The 16,130-nt window shown below is 44.0% G+C and overlaps 1 pseudogene; it reads right to left on the bottom strand.

Annotated features, from left to right (window-relative positions):
• Positions 1-1,954: 1,954 nt before the first annotated feature.
• Positions 1,955-3,468, bottom strand: LOC113260261 (keratin, type II cytoskeletal 8-like; annotated as a pseudogene).
• Between the last annotated feature and the right edge of the window lie 12,662 nt (positions 3,469-16,130).

Here is a 16,130-nt window from a genome sequence, read left to right as displayed (position 1 = left end):
TACAACTGCATATGAATCTACAATGATCTCAAACACAAAACAAAAAACGATTGGTGGTGTTCCTTTGCCTGTGGAACAAAGGATAAACCCTTTGATCTGGAACTCAAGGCCCTTCCATGGTCTGGCTCCACCTTCACCTGCCTTCAGTCTCCTCTCTCACGATGTCAGCAGGGCTGACTTATTCAACATTTCATACCAGTTACTTTTCTTTAAAGTAAACGTTTCTTTTTAGTTGAAATGTGATGTTCAAATGGGAAAGGGGTCAAATCACAAAGGTGCAGCTTAATGAATTTTCAGAACATGAACTCACCCATATAACCAGAACTAGAATAAGAAGTAAAACATCGCCAGGACTCCAGATGACCACCCCCTACCCCCCGCCCTGCCCCACTGCCATCACCTCCTGTTCACTTACTACCCTCCAAAGGATAATTGCTGTCTGATTTCCATCCCATATATTGGTTTTTCCTGTTTTTAAACTTCATATAAATGAATTCATGGATTCATTTTAATTGGCTTCCTTTGTTCAGCATGTGATTAGATTGATTCATGCTGCAGGTAGTAGTGGTTCATTATCTTTGCTGTATAGTATTTTTTTCCAATGTGTGAAAAAAACCACAGTTGCTCAATTTATACATGGTACTATTGATGATTATTGGCTTGTTTACAGTTTGGGTTATTTCAAATAGATCTGCCATGAATGCTCTTTAACATGCTTTTTGGCTCATGTCTGTACTCATTTCACTTAGATTAATACCTAGAAGTGGAATTGCTGGGCCATAGGATATACATGTGTGTAGCTTTAGTCGGTAGTGCCAAATACTTTTCTAAAGTAGTTACAGCAGTTGAGACCATTCCCAGGAGCACAGGGGAGTACTTGTGGTTCTGCATCCTTGCCAATTTTTGGCATCATCAGTCTAATTAATTGTAATCATTCTGGTGGGGTGTGTAGTGGTAGCTCATTATTGAGGACTGGTTGCAAGAGGATTTTCTGCTCTTCCCCACCAGGAGGAGAGTGCCATTGCTTGTTACTCAGTGCAAGGGTTACCATGGGGATAGAGAGGTTTTCCCACTTCTCCAGAGGCAGATGGCTATGTCTTTCCCTTCTGCAAACAGAGGATCTTAGCCTGGGCCTCAGGAGTGGGGGGTTGCCTGCCACTCCCCTAGTGGTTTAAGGGTTTGACTTCTTATAAGAGAATGTTCTGGAAAATGGATGGGGTTGCATGTCTGCAGGCCAATGAGGGCTCTCTCAGCTGTCCTGCCTGCCTCAGTCTTTCTTCTGAGTAGCTGGTGGAGATTATGGAAAACAGCTTGGGAATATGAACCTCTCTTCTGTCTGGGGTTCCCGTGGATTCTTAACTTCATGCCAACTCACACTTCACTTTTAAGAATTTGTTATAATGCTAGCTCTTTTCTTCTTGCCCTGTTCCTCCAAAGAGGCTCTGGCAAAGGTGAAACAGTTCTTGTGTATTGTCTCTCTGTGGTAGGGCTTGTCATTCATAGGAATTCAGATCTCCTGATTTGCTTTGTAACCTCCATACTCTTGATGTGCTCAAGGGAAGTTATGGTTTTATAGATTGTCTGGTTTTCTCTCATTGTTGGGGTAGGAGGTGTGTTCTCTTGTGGCTTTCTACCTCTCACTGTGGTTTTTAATTTGAATTTCTTTCATGACTAATGAGTTTGAGCTTTTTTTTTTTTTTTTTTTTTTTTTTTTTTTTTTTTTTGCAGAGCCAGCTGAAGCGTTATTTGGGAAAAGACACTTGAATTGACTTTTACTTAGGGGCATGGGCAAGAGAGGATACCCAGGACAGTAGACTAACCCCCAAGGGTAGAATGAGGACTGGGGCTGAGCCTTAGGTGGGTCTCCTATTCCCAATCACTCCCCTGCACATTCCCCCAAAGGCTCTATGGCAGCCACAGGAGAGAAGACACTGGGAGGGACCTCAGTGGCTGTTTACTTGGACAGAACAACAGACAACTCAGACATGAGCTTCCCTTTGTGGGTCTCGATCTTCCTTGCAACCGTGGCCTTGGAGAAGCTGAGCAGCTGAAGGAGCTGGAGCCCCTGACAGAGCTGAAGCTGGCCCAGAAGAAGCTCAGGCTGTAGCTGAGGCCAGGGCTCATGAGACGCCCATGGACTGAGCTCAGCCCACCAGAGTAGCTGCTGGTGGTCTTGGTGTGGCTAGTCATGTTCTGCATTCCACATTCCAGCCGGCTTTCCTCACCCTCCAGCAGTGTGGTAGGTGGTGATCTTGATGTTCAGCGCCAGCTTGATGTTCTTGAGCTCCTGGCACTCACACAGCTGCCATGCCATGTCCTACTTGGCTTGCTCAGGGGACCCTCTGGCTCTGCCAGCTTGGCATTGGCCTTCTTAATGGCCAGCTTCCTACACTGCTCTGCACCAGTGATGGCAAACCCCAGGAGAGCCCTTTGGCCTTTGAGGGTGTAGATTTCAGCCTGGATTTGTCTGATGTTCCGGTTCATCTCAGAAATCTCTTTGTGCAACAGAGGTTATCCCTGTGCTTCCCAGCCAGTGTCTGCATTTCCTCATACTTGATCTGGCACATGGTTTCAGCATTGGCCTGCCTATGGTTGGTGATCTCCTTGTACTGGGCCTTGACCTTGGTGATCCAGGGAGTGCTGTTGTCCATGAAGAGGACCATGGAGGTGCCAGAGACCTATGACTGCAGTTCTTGGTTCTCTTCTTCATACAGTGGCCTTAGGGAGTTGCTCTTGTCTGTCAGTCCTTCCAGGTGGGACTCCAGCTCTGCCATGTTCATTGTCAGCTTCATCCACAGCCATTTTGACAAGGACAGTTTCATCCTCCATCTCTGCATGCTCTTTGATCTCTCTTTAATCTCTTGCTTGTGCTTATTCTTGAAGTCCTTCACCAGCCCCTGCATGTTGCCAAGCTTTGTCTCCAGCTTCAGCTTCTCCTGGGCAACTATGTCCAGCTGTTGCCCAAAGTTGATGTAGCTCTCGAACATGTCCATGTTGCTCTGGGCCATTTTCTGTCGCCTTGTTGATAAAGGAGGTGAACTTTTTCTTGAGGTTCTTGATCTCCTTGTCCTAGGTGTGCGCGGCCTGGGTGTTGGGGTGCACTTCCAGCTTAATGGGGCTGAGGAGGCTCTGTTTCACTGAGACAGCTGTGATATTCCTCCTACCCCTGGCCCTGATGTAGCCCCTGACCACACTCATGCTAGTGCCCAGGCCACCCCAGGAGCTGCTGCTGCTGCCCACCTTGGAGAAGGCCGAGGAACTGATGTGGGTGCCAGGCACACTCGTGAAGGAGTGGCTGCTGAAGGCCCAGGGACCAGAGGTGGACACCTTCTAGGACTTCTGAGTCACCCTGCTGGACGCAGTGGAGGCTGGAGTGCAAGCGAGTAGGTTGAACCAGACAGAAACTTGAGGCACTGAGAAACTGCTTCTAGGTGTGGGAACTTCAGCACCTTTTAATATAACAACCATATCTTTCATTTACCTGCTCCATTGCCTTTGTCTGAAATGCCTTTTCCTTTTATTCTCTGCCTATTCCTTTAAGGGTTACTTCAAGGGTCCCTTTGTCCATGCAGCTGTCCCTCACCACCTCTGTCTTCATCCGCCATCCCTACCAAAACTTACTCTCTCCTCCATTTCCCCAGCATTTTGTACTATTTGACTTAGGCAACTGGGAATTGGGGAAAGATATTACTTTTTTCTGGTTTCCATTAGTTTTCCTTATGATCAGCTAGGAGAAGCAGAGTAGGTGGATGAGAGGAAATATAAATGCCCAGGGTGGATTTTTCCTGGGACTTGAAGAGAGGAATAGGGCACAGAGATGATTTCTTCCAGAACTGTTATGGTTTCACCTCATTTCCCCAAAAGGCAGAGCTTACAGTCTGGGAGTTTGTAGGAGGGTCATCTCATAAATACCCTAAAGGCATACCCCTGGTTTGGTTGTGTGTGTGTGTGTGTTTGCCAGGCACTTTTCCTGGTTAATTGAGCCCAAATTGCTGAAAACAAACTTTCTCGGGGTTATCCTCATCCTGCTGGGTATCAGCTTTCCCTAAAACCAAAATTGCTGCTTAGTCTAGACCTGCACGTTTATCGTTCTATTTTAAGAGAAGTCCCACATCCACACCAGAACAGCAGAGGTGGCTGCTCTACATAACACCGCCTTTCCCTTTGGCATTTACTTGTCGCCCTCACAGCCGTGAACCCTTTGTACATTTGCTGTCCCTGGCTACTTCTGGGCAGACCTCAGCTGCCTTGTTACCTTCCAGGGCAGCAGCAAAGCCAGAAATAGCAGTTTCAAAGTGAGAGAAGAGAAAAATAGGATATGTCTCAGTCACAGAAAAGGAAGCCTGCATCCCGAGGGTGGTCACAAAAGACCACCTGTTAATTAAGCCCTGACCAGACATGCCTGGCTGGGTATTCCTGTCCTTCTTTTCCTCTGATTCTGTGGACTGCATTTTCCCTTTACATTTTGCCTCTCTGTCTGGATTTTCTGGGTGAGTTGGTAAAGCACTTTGGTTTTCTGTGATTTTCTCCCGCAGTGACCTCAAGACAGTGGTGTGCTGGTAAACTTTTAACAACCAGCTTCCAGGAAGAGAAGCCTTGATTTGCAGTGTTTGCCCATTTCTGTAGTGTAAATACTTTCACCGTAGCTGATTTTAAGCTGCTAACGTGGTATCACTGAAAATGGCGTTGGGCAGAGATGTGCAAGAGCACACAATTATATATGTGAGTGAAATAGGTGTAAATAACTTCAAGATCATAGATCAATGATTGGCAAATTATGGCCTGTAGGCCCCATTTGACTCATGGCCTGTTATTGTGCAGCCCATGAGCTAAGATTGGTTTTTATCTTTTTAAAGCATTGTTAAAAAAACAATATATGACAGACTGTCTGTGACCCTCAAAGCCTAAAATATTTAATATTTGTCCCTTTGCAGAAAAAGTTTGCTGACCCCTGGCATAGATAACAGTAAAATGTAGTAAAGTAACTGGGAAATGGCGAATTTGGGGTATTTTCACTGTTGGATTTTCATATCATTTATTTAATTGTTAATGTGTATTATTTAACTTTTTAAATAATAGTTGTGTTTAACAACCACAAAGTTCCTCCAAATTTAATAGCTGGTTCTCATGATCAGTAAGAGCTGACTTTAGCATACCACTGCCTCAAGGGTCATTGCTTCGGGGACCTCAAGGTTCTTTAACCAAGTCTCTTCACATTATAGATGGGGAAACTGAGGTCCAGAGAGAATGATTTACCCAAGATCACTTGGCAAATTAGTGGCAGAGCCAAGTTTTTTGCCCCCTACTTCTGTTGTATTTGGTCCTTTGATGCTGTCTAACAAATTCCTTTGGTCCCTTTTTTATTGCTTTTACCTCTTAACTCCCTGATTTCCTCTGAAGTCGGAGCTGACACTTGGCCCCATATGGTGCGCCCCCGCACTGCACAGCCTGGGCCAGCACATGGAAGAACCGGTACACTGACTTAACTGGGACCCTGTTCAGATTCACTGACTTACTCATTTTTCTGTTTACTTTGAGGATAAATATTCTTTTCCTCTCCTCTAGATTGTTGCCCCCTGGGTATGTTCTCAACTCCTGACTTTTCACCCAGTCTTGGTTTCTTCCGACAGGATGGGTGTTCTTGTACTAGCCTCCTTGACCATCACCTCCCCTTTGGGGTTTGCATTTGGGCACTCTTCTGCTAAATCTTTATTCTCAGCCAACTGGGACCCTGTTTATTGTGAGAGAACCTAATGTTTTCTGAGGAGTGAGGCATGGGTTGGGGAGGGAGCAGAGAAAGCTGGGCCTGAGAAAGAGGAAAATGCTGGGTGGGTGGCTGGGGCTGCATCTCCTGTGAGTTGTTGAGTGAGGGGTAGGATCCAGGCTGGAGAGAGGAGACAGGAGGGAGAGATAAGAAGCAAGGAGCAGAGACAAGCTCTGGGTTCGATGGCTTCCATAGTTCCACAAGGCTAGGCTAATGTCCTGTGCTTTGGGGGTATCTCTGATCTCTTTAGTAATCTTATAATCAACTCCCACGTACTTTGAGCTAGTCTAAGTGGATTCTTGCTCTTTGTGACCATTAAAACACTGGAAGTCTCAGCATCTTTATGGACAAGGGCTAGCTGAGGCACTGAGGGCAGGTGACCCAGGGAATGAGCAGGCACCTTCCATTGGAGTCCCCTGGCTGGCCAGGAGCTATGGCAAGGTCCAGTTGCTTTCTGCTGTTTTCTCTTCCTCTTTTCCCAGAGTGGTTGAATGCCAAATTGTTGTTATAGCACAGTTAATGTAGTCACAGGCGGGGGCAACTATAGTTATTGGCCTGATTTTGTTATATTCTACGGTTCCAGAGAGAAAGTGATAAATTATAAAAGATTTCCTATAAATATAGAAGTAAAATAATCTTAGTTTGAAGAAAGTTTTCATTTTATGTTTAGTTCTGTGAAGCAAAATTAAATTCATTTGAATCAATAGATCGAACAGATAATTTGGGAATGCACATACATCTGGCATTAGAAAATCATCAGAGATTTGGGGCCCCTGGGTGGCTCAGTCAGTTAAGCATCCGACTCTTGATTTTGGCTCAGGTCATGATCTCAGGGTCTTGAGACTGAGCCCTGCATTAGGCTCCATGCTCTGCGCAGAGCCTGCTTGAAATTCTCTCTCTCCCTTTGCCTCTTGGCCCTCCCCCCCATGTCCCTGCTCACACTCATGTGCACACTCTCTCTCTCTCTAAAAAAAAAGGAAAAAAATCAGGGATATTATAAACCTATTTATTGTTAAGACATCATAATGGCACTAAAAAACAGCTATAAAGAAAAAAAAATAATGCTCAGAATTCTATTTCCCTGCAAATAATATGTTAATTTTGGCTGACTTTCTGCCTGTCCTTATTTACATAAGCTTTTGCACAGTTGTGTGCAAAATGATATACATATACATTTTTCAGTTATGAAAAGTTTCCATGTTTCTATAATCTATGAAATTTTCCTTTCTAATGGTTGAGTGATAGTGTTTCTAGTGGGTTTACAAGAGTTTGCTTAATTATTCTATAATTAGATATTTAGATTGCTTCCAATTTTTGGTGTAATTTTTGATAATTCAATGAACTTTTTCCTAAGATTTTATTTATTTATTTTAGAGAGTGAGCAAATGGGAGGGGCAGAGGGAGAGGGAGAGAGAGAATCTCAAGCAGACTCTAGGTGGGGTTCCATCCCAGGACCCTGTGATCATGACCTGAGCTGAAATCAAGAGTTGGATGCTCAACGGACTGAGCCACCCAGGTGCCCCAGTGAACATTTTTTATATTTGATTTTTTTTTAAAGATTTTATTTATTTGACAGACAGCCAGCGAGAGAGGGAACACAAACAGGGGGAGTGGGAGAGGAAGAAGCAAGCTCCCAGCGGAGGAGCCTGATGTGGGGTTCGGTCCCAGGACTCTGGGATCATGCCCTGAGCCAAAGGCAGACGCTTAACGACTGAGCCACCCAGGTGCCCCTGATTTTAAAATTAAAATGCAAAATTCCTCAGCAAAAATCCCCTGGAGTGGGATTACTGGGTGATGAGGGAAGGCTGGCTCCAGAAGGAACACTGAATTTAGAGTCAGAGACCTGGGATTGATCTTTGATCTATTACCTGTGTGATCTTGGGCAAATTACTTCATGTCCATGACTTGTAGTTTTCTCACCTGTAAACCTTATTTATGCTGTTTCATACCTCATAGGATTTTAATGAGCATTGATGAGATATCATAAGTATTTACACATAGCATATTCAAATGAGTTAGTTGAAAGGGGATAGACATTTTTATATTTCTTGATCTATATCACCAAATTCTTTTTCAGAATATGGAATCATCAGTGATGTAAGAGTATATGCAGGTTTGAGGGCTAACTTACCAGAATTTTATGATTTTGAAGTTCATTATAACAGGTGAGATGATATTAACAGATACTTAGAGATATTCCTAAGTGTGCAAAAGAAATGCTTAGATACTGAAAAGTAAAAAAAAAAAAAAATAAAAAAATAAAAATTAAAATAGTAGGCAAAGCACAGCATGGTATGAAATGACTGAAATAAGAGGAAGGATCAAAGAGACCGGGGTGGGGAGGGGCTGTGGCAGAGGAAGTCAGTACTTTTCTGATGCATCTCTAACCTTTGTCAGGTCGGCTTATGGGTGGGCCCCATTCAATATTTCCCTTTCTTTCTAGATGGGCAGTGCACAGTTCTCTCCCAGGGCCCTGGCAGATGCTCCCCAACTCAGTTCTTCCCTGCCCTCCACCCTTAGAGGAGCAGATGTAGAGCAGGGAGGGAACAATGCCCACATTGTAAGCCCAGCTGTCACACACAGCTCCCTGCTTTCCTCCCCACCACAGAGGCTGCCCCCATGCTGCCAGAGCCTTCAGCCCACTCTTCTGCCCACTCAGGCTCATCCCTGCCAGACCCCAGGGCAAACAATGCCTGTTTGTACTCAGGCACTGGTTTCCTTCTTGCAAGGAAACCGACCTTTCTTTGCAGAATAGCCTTTGGCCCATCTCTGACTTAGGAAGGCGGCGTTCTCTCTCTAAAGCTGTGTCCTTGGCATTGGAGGAAGGGACAGCCACCTCAGTTTCAAGGGATCTGGTGGAAGTGACTTGGGTCTATTCCTTCTTCTCATGAGGCTTAAAGTGGTCTTGACCATAAAGTGAAGGAGAAACATCAAAACAACTATGGTGAGACCTGTGCTTCAGAACTGTTCTTCTGGAAAAGTCCATAGTCTCTACAGCAGTGGTCCTTGTTGAACACCCATACTGTGGGCTGAAGAAAACATCTCTGCATCAGGCAGTTGATTTAAAGTCCAGTACAAAAACTTTCTGACATGGGAGGGGGATTTCTTCTACTTTCATGGTACTTGATATTCTATAGAGCTCTTTCTCATCTATTTTCTTTGAGGGAGGCAGGAATATAAACAGGGAAACTGAGGTCCAGGGATGGAGAGTAGTGAATAAGTTTGGAACTGGGACTTTGGAATCTAGGTCCTCAGTCTCCTGGGCAAAATTGTGTTCTTTTTACCATACCACACTGAGCTTAGGAAAAAGCATGGAGAGTGCAGGAAATGACCAACTCCAGGGATGTAGATGAGGGTCCCAAGGAATAAGCTGGAGGGGCTCTGCAAACAGTAGAGCTACCCTGGGTGGAGCTTGTGAAGTAGAAGCAATGCAAGCCTCAGATTTCGTCTGAGTTAGGTTTGCACCAGAGCATCTTCATGGTTTCCTCCAGTAGTCTCTCTCTGCAGGGTTCTTTGGCTTCTAGTAGGACTGAGAGGATTGCTCTGAGCTGAGCATTTGTGCTCAAAACTGGATTGTGATTGCTGGCGGATCTCAGATCACTTTGATTAGAGATCGATAGTCTATATTTTTCCCTTCTAATGGGCCCTCAGTGTTTCTCCCTTCTCATCAGGGGCGATCGTTTTAAAAGGAAACTCCCCCTGGTTAGTAGTTTTCCATGGCTTCCCATTCCCCCAGGAAAAGTACAATCAGTCCCTGCAAGATGACACAAATCTTTCTGGGCCTGTGTGGGACCCTAGCCCCTGGCCCTCCTCCTCACTGCTTTTCCTCTGACTCCCACCCTGACCCCCCCTTTCTTTTTTTTTTTTTTTTAAGATTTTTTACTTATTTAACAGAGAGACAGCCAGCAAGAGAGGGAACACAAGCAGGGGGACTGGGAGAGGAAGAAGCAGGCTCCCAGTGGAGCAGGGAGCCTGATGCGGGGCTCGATCCCAGGACCCTGGGATCAGGCCCAAGCTGAAGGCAGATGCTTAACGGCTGAGCCACCCAGGCGCCCCCACCCTGACCCTTTATACAGAACTTGATCAAGCTTCCTAAATGGAGTATGCTGTTTCATGCTTCCGTTCTTTTCTTCATGCTGTGCCTCCTGCCTGGAATGCCTTTCGTACCTTATTCCCCTGCAGAGCTTGTATGCATTCTTTAAGATTCAGCTCAGTTTAATCTTTCTTCCTCAGTAGAGTGTTCACTAATCCCACTTCTGGTCTTTCTGCCACCACCGCCTCTATTATAGCATCCAGTACTCTGGTCGTGTGTCTCTCTCCCTCTCTAGACGGAGAGCTCTTGGAGGACAAGGATCAGGCCTGGTTCATTTTGGTGTCCTTGGCACCAAGCAGGGGTCAGAAGGCTTGTTGAGTGATTGGTCAAGGGGTTTTCTCTGGACTTCTGGCATAAATTGCCTCCTACTGGGCTCCAGTCCATTGCCGGACAGTAGCTAGAGTATTCTTTTAAAAACATAGATGGCACCATATTGCTCATCTGCTTAAAATTCCTCAGTGGTCTCCTGCTGCGTTCTGGGTAAAATCTTTATGATGGTAGCCCCAGGTTCCCCCTCTGATCTCACTGTGCATGTCACTAGAGCCTCACTGGGTCCTCTCAGTTCCTGGAACATTTCTTCCTGCTTTTAGAACTTCAAAGTGCTGTTTCTTCAATCTAGAGTGCTGCTCGCTCAGTTTGACATGCCCGAGCCGGCCTGGCTCTTTGTCAGCCCGCCTAGCCTGTGAGATGGCAGACCTCGGGCAGACCTTGGGTTCTGGTGCAGGTACTCTATGTGCCATGTGATTGCCTATCACTAGTAAGGCTTACCTGTGTGTGCCCATGAGCTGAGGTGGTCACCACCCTTTAAAAGAGTGAAAAGAAGAGAAACAAAGTGGTCTGGGGCCTTGAGGAGGCACAGAGGGAAGAAAAGGAAAAAAGGTAGGAATCAATCAGTCAGACTCTTATCAGATCTAAGTCCAAATTCTGGCTCCATGCTCATTAGTTGTGGGATTTTGGACAAGATATTTAGTCTCTCTAATCTTAGTTTTCTCACCTGTAAAGTCTGGTTAATGGTTTTTGCCTCATGGTGTTAGAGTGTGTAATGAAGTTTAGCACAATGCCTGCTGCATGAGTCCCCAACTTTATTTATAATTAATTTATTAGAAAACACTGTGTATATAAATATATAAGCATTTATTCAAAATCACTTCCGAATCTCTCTTTCCTCCCCCCTTCTTCCTTTCTCTCTCTTCTCTCCCTTCCTCTGTCCCTCTCTTTTATCTTTTTCTCTCCCTCCCTCCCTCCCTTCCATAAACTTTATTAGGTGCTACTGTGTGCCAGGCAATATCCCAGCATCTGAGAAAACATTTTGGCAAGAAGAATGTGTGTTTTGTTTTCTTTTCTTGCCCATGTCCCTGGGCGAACTTTGAATTTGTCTATATGACTTAGCCTCAAATGACAGACCCAGCAAATCTGAGGAGGTGAGGGGTGGTGGGGGGTGGATAAAAAGGTTCTGGGGATGAAAAGGTTTCAGTTGGGCCTGCCTCCCGTGATCTCTCCTCTCCACCCACGGCCCAGCAGGAAGTCTCCACTTGTGATATGAAAATGCCCTTTCAACAGCACCAGTGTGGAAGCTCAGATGTTTGTAACAGTTGCTTAATTTCAGGAACAGAGATATATTTTGCCAAGTTGTGATCCCACCGGGCTTCTGAGCAGTCTGAACTTGGAATGAAATCCAAACCATGACGTCTTAAAACTCTTGAAACTGAAAATAAAAAAGGGCGGTGGCGGGGGGGGGGGGGATGATTTCTAGGTTCAAAGAAAAGAGCTTCACCAGGATCCTGGATGAAGGAGTTGGTCTAAAATATAATCATCCAAAAATAATATTCTGAAGGTTTCCTTTAGTAGAATCAGAGACCTATTGGTAAAACTTTCTTTGTAACAGAGATACAAGAAGGTAGTGTGGGAGAATGGTTCTCCTTTCCAGAGCACTCAACCAAGAGTTATTTTGCGATGTCACCTGCTAAGAGAAAATGTTTTTCTTTTTTGACTAGGGAAGATCATCTATGGTGAATGGATTTATAAGTTTGAATTCCAGTTATACTGCTTACATTTTAAAGGTGTAGTTCACAATTATCCGTCCCAAAGTGGAGAGGCCTTAAAATGAGTGAGACCAAAGCATAGCTCAAAGCAGATTGGCAGTTCATAAACAAACTGGGATTATGAAGAGTAGTTAGTCTGATGTGATATTTCCTACATGTTTTTCAGGATGCAGGTCAGATTTTAGCTTCTTTGTAAAATGTTCCTATTCCTCTTCTCCTCAGCCTGTGTCCGCCCACTTCCCCTGGCCTATTTCCCTCCTTACTCCTACCAGCTGCCTCCTGCCTCAAGTTTGTGGCCTTCCACTAGACCTGCTGGTCACACCCCCTGCCTCAGTCTGATGTCTTAGGACCCCCTCACAAAGCCTGAAATCTTTGGGAAAAGGGTGTGGAGTGGGGAGTGGTAGCTAGTCCCAGGTGATGGACATTTCCCCATTCGATACAACTCGGAGTCAGAGGGGTATCTTGGTCTACCTGCCTGCTTATGGGGAGGAATAAGAGATATGGTCCCTGCACCAGTCCCTGGGAGGGATTGCTGGCTAGGATAGGAGTCTGAAAACTCTAGAAGAAAGAGTTGTACATGCAAAGCCTCTCTTGGGGATCAGACTTGCCTTAGCCAGCTTTCCCAGTCCTGTAGTGGAGAAGGAGAAGTTGCAGGACACAGTTCTGCTGGCCTGAGTTGACTTAGACCATGTGTGGTGAGGCCTGGGACCTCAAGGAAAGGTACCTGGGTGAAGAGAGGTCTCAGCAAGGTGGGATGCTTGAGATTATGGGGTTTTTGGCTTTTTCATTTTAATGTATTGTGTTTTCTGATTTAAAACTTTTTTTTATATGAATATAGTTGACGCACAATGTTGCCTTAGTGTTGGGTATATAACAGTGATTCAACATCTCTATATGTTATGCTCTGCTCACTCCAAGTGTAGCAACCATCTGTCACCATACGGTGCTATTATAATATTGATGATATTATATTCCCTAGGCTGAGCTTTTTATTCCCATGCCTTAGTCATTCCGTAACTGCAAGCCTGTATCTCCTACTCCTCTTCACCCATTTGCCCATCCCTCCACCCTCCTTCCCTCTGGCAACCATCAGATTGTTCTCTGTATCTATAGGTCTTATTCTGCTTTTTGCTTGTTTATTTGTTTTATTTTTTAGATTCCACATGTGAGTGAAATCACATGGTATTTGTCTTTCTCAGTCTGACTTATTTCACTTAGCATAATACCCTTGTGAGTTTATGGTTTAAGTTCTGTCATGGCTGCCTCAGAAGTTGGGCCCATGAACCTAACTTGATGGGACTGGAAGAAGCTTCTGGAGGAGCAGGAACTAAAATCCTAGAGCTTCATGGGGTGGCAGGCTTAGTATGGGGCAATAAAGGGAGAAGCTCGCCCCTCTGAGGCTAGACCCTTCCTGCTCTCTGGCTCTGGATTCAAGAACCATCCGTGGTTAATTCCAACACCGCCCCATCTATGAAGTCCTCAGCTCTCGCCTCCAGGAAGCCTAAAGTCGGGCCTGGGCTGGGAAGGAGAGGAATACACACTCCCTGGTCTAGGAAGTGTAGCTTTAAGAAAGGACTCCAGTGTGAGGCTTTTATGGTAGTACCCAATATGGTGGCTCTAAAACAAGTTTGCATTTTATCTGACACTACCCTTCCAAAGGTGGAGCCTAAACTCCTTTTGAATATGGGCTGTCCTTTAGACTCACTTCTAACTAATGGGATGTGCCAGAGGGGATGGTACATGACTTCTGAGGCTAGGTTTGAAAAAGCTATACAACTTCTTGGAACCCAAACCACCACGTTGTAGGGAGGCCCAGGCTACAAGGAGAAGCTCAGTGTGGGCACTGGAGCAGACAGGAGCAGCTAATGTCTCCGCTAACGGGCAGCTTCCATTGCCAGATGTTAAATGAGAGAGCCTTCAGATATAATGAGATGAGCCTGTAGCCGTTGACCCTGCCCAGCTGATGCCACCTCCCACCCCCATGCCCTGCCCAAATTGCAGATTCATGAAAGAAATAAATGCTGCATTGTTTTAAGTCACTAAGTTTTGGGGTAGTTTGTTGCGTAGCAATAGGTAACTAGAACACAAAATGTCAGAGTTCTCTGGCTTTTGTCATTTATTAGATACGCAGGTACATTGTCTTCTGTCCCCCGGCAGGAGAACGGTTCAGTAAATCATAGCACACTCAAAATGCAGAATATCATGTGGCCATTAAAAATGCCATTTTTGAAGAATTTCTAATAACTTGAGAAAATGCTCTTTTTATAGTATTAGAATTAAAAGATCTAAGTGAAATATTGCATGCGTGATAGAATCCTAATTCTGTTTTAAAAACGCACATAGGAAAAGAACTGAAAGGGAACACATGTATAGAATGAAGTGGTAGGATTATAAGATATCTTTAATTTTTTCCATTTCCAGTTTTCTGTAGTGCATATATTCTATTCTTATATCAAGAAAAAATGGTTACACTAAAAGAGATGATCTGTGCCTTTCTTTTTTTGTCACGCTAAACATGGTGTCATTTTCTCATCCTTAATTTCCAGTTTCAAACTTTGCCTAAGGGGAAATTTCATATTCACTCCAGGAAACTGTTACAAATAGATAATAGTAATTGAAAAACTAGCTTCATCAAAACGAATGTAGATTAAATGACTTTTCATCAGACTTTCAAAAAAATTAGCCCTTTCATATCTTGCTTCTCTTATTCTGTAAGTGGGACTGAACCATGTTGCATCTCACTGAGTGTCAAAGTCTTCTCAAAACTTCATGCTTTCTGAACAGTCCCCTGGAGCTTCCTTCGTGCTGCTCTGATTCCCATTCCCAAACTTATGATTTCTCTCTCTCTCAGGGGAAAGAAATACCTTTCTGGAACTGTGTCTCTAAAAGACACACACACTGTGCAAAATTAGTCTCCAGATGAAAGCTCACTCGCTCTCTCTCTCTTTCTCTCTCTCTCTCTATGGCCCTAACTCAACATTGTAATCCAAGAGATAGTAAATGAGTCAAATCATGTTAGACTTGGAAGAAACCCCATAGATGATCTGATTCTACCTTTTTTTTTTCCAGAGAGAGGGAAATCTAGTGGTATTCCCAAGATCACAACATGAATGATGACAAACTAGCATCAGGGCCAAGTTTTTCTAACTAGAGACAGCAGAGCCTGGGGGAAAGTGTGAGGGTGTTGGTACCAGACATGTTGGGTTCAAGCCTTTGCTCTGCCAGTTCCTGACTGTGAAGTTGGGCCAAGTTAGTTAATCTCTCCAAGCCTCACTTTTCCCTTCTGGAAAGTGAGGAGAATAGCATGCACCTTGAAGAACAGCTGTGATGTTAGAAATACTATACTTTATCTTCCTTTTGCATGATCAAAAGACAAAGTGGCCCTTGCCGGGTTTTTTTTGAGCACATAATTTCTTCAGAGGAATCAATTCAAGGATCACTCATACAGATACATATAGTCCCAAGAAACAAATACAGGCATTTTCAAAGTCCACAGTTTTAAATACCTGAGTTAACAAATATCTTTCCCAGGCCAACAGCACCCTCCTCCCAATCTGATTACTTTGCTTCTTATCACCTGGTGGCCTGTCATTGCCCCTTTACCTCATTTGCATCCTGAGCTAAATACCTCATTCTTCTCCAACTGTCCATGGTTTACTTTACTTCTATACCCATTTTTAAATATAATCCTTTTCCTTCTTCTGTATCTTCTAACACATGTCAATTGCCTCAGAAAAATCTCTCTTTATTTTATCCATAAATTTAAAAACTCCCTAAGTCCTGGAAGACATGTATAAAAATACTTATGGTCATGATTCACTTGTGTGCAGGAAAATGAAATCCACATGCTTTTTTTTTTTTTAGTGTTATTAGATTATAATAAAACATGATTAAAAATTAACATTTTTCATCCATCAGATTGGCAAGAATGACAAAGACATTATTTATTGTTGGTAAAGGTGAGGAGAAATTTGTATTATTATATACTATAATGTTAATAGTAATATATACAAAGTATAATATGCACTATTATCTTGCATCAATAAATGATTATTGATGTAGCCCTTTTGGAGAACATTTTGGCTCTGTTTAAGTAAAAAATGTATTTATCCTTTATTTGGCTATATGCACAAAGAGGCATGTCCAAGAATATTTACTAAAGCATTATTATCATTATTTTTTAAGTGGGCTCCACACCCAGTGTGGAGCCCAATGAGGGGCTTGAATTTAC

Source organism: Ursus arctos, unplaced genomic scaffold (genome assembly GCF_023065955.2).
Source record: "Ursus arctos isolate Adak ecotype North America unplaced genomic scaffold, UrsArc2.0 scaffold_18, whole genome shotgun sequence".
Taxonomy (NCBI): Eukaryota; Metazoa; Chordata; class Mammalia; order Carnivora; family Ursidae; genus Ursus; species Ursus arctos.
This window is presented reverse-complemented; position numbering and strand designations above follow the sequence as displayed.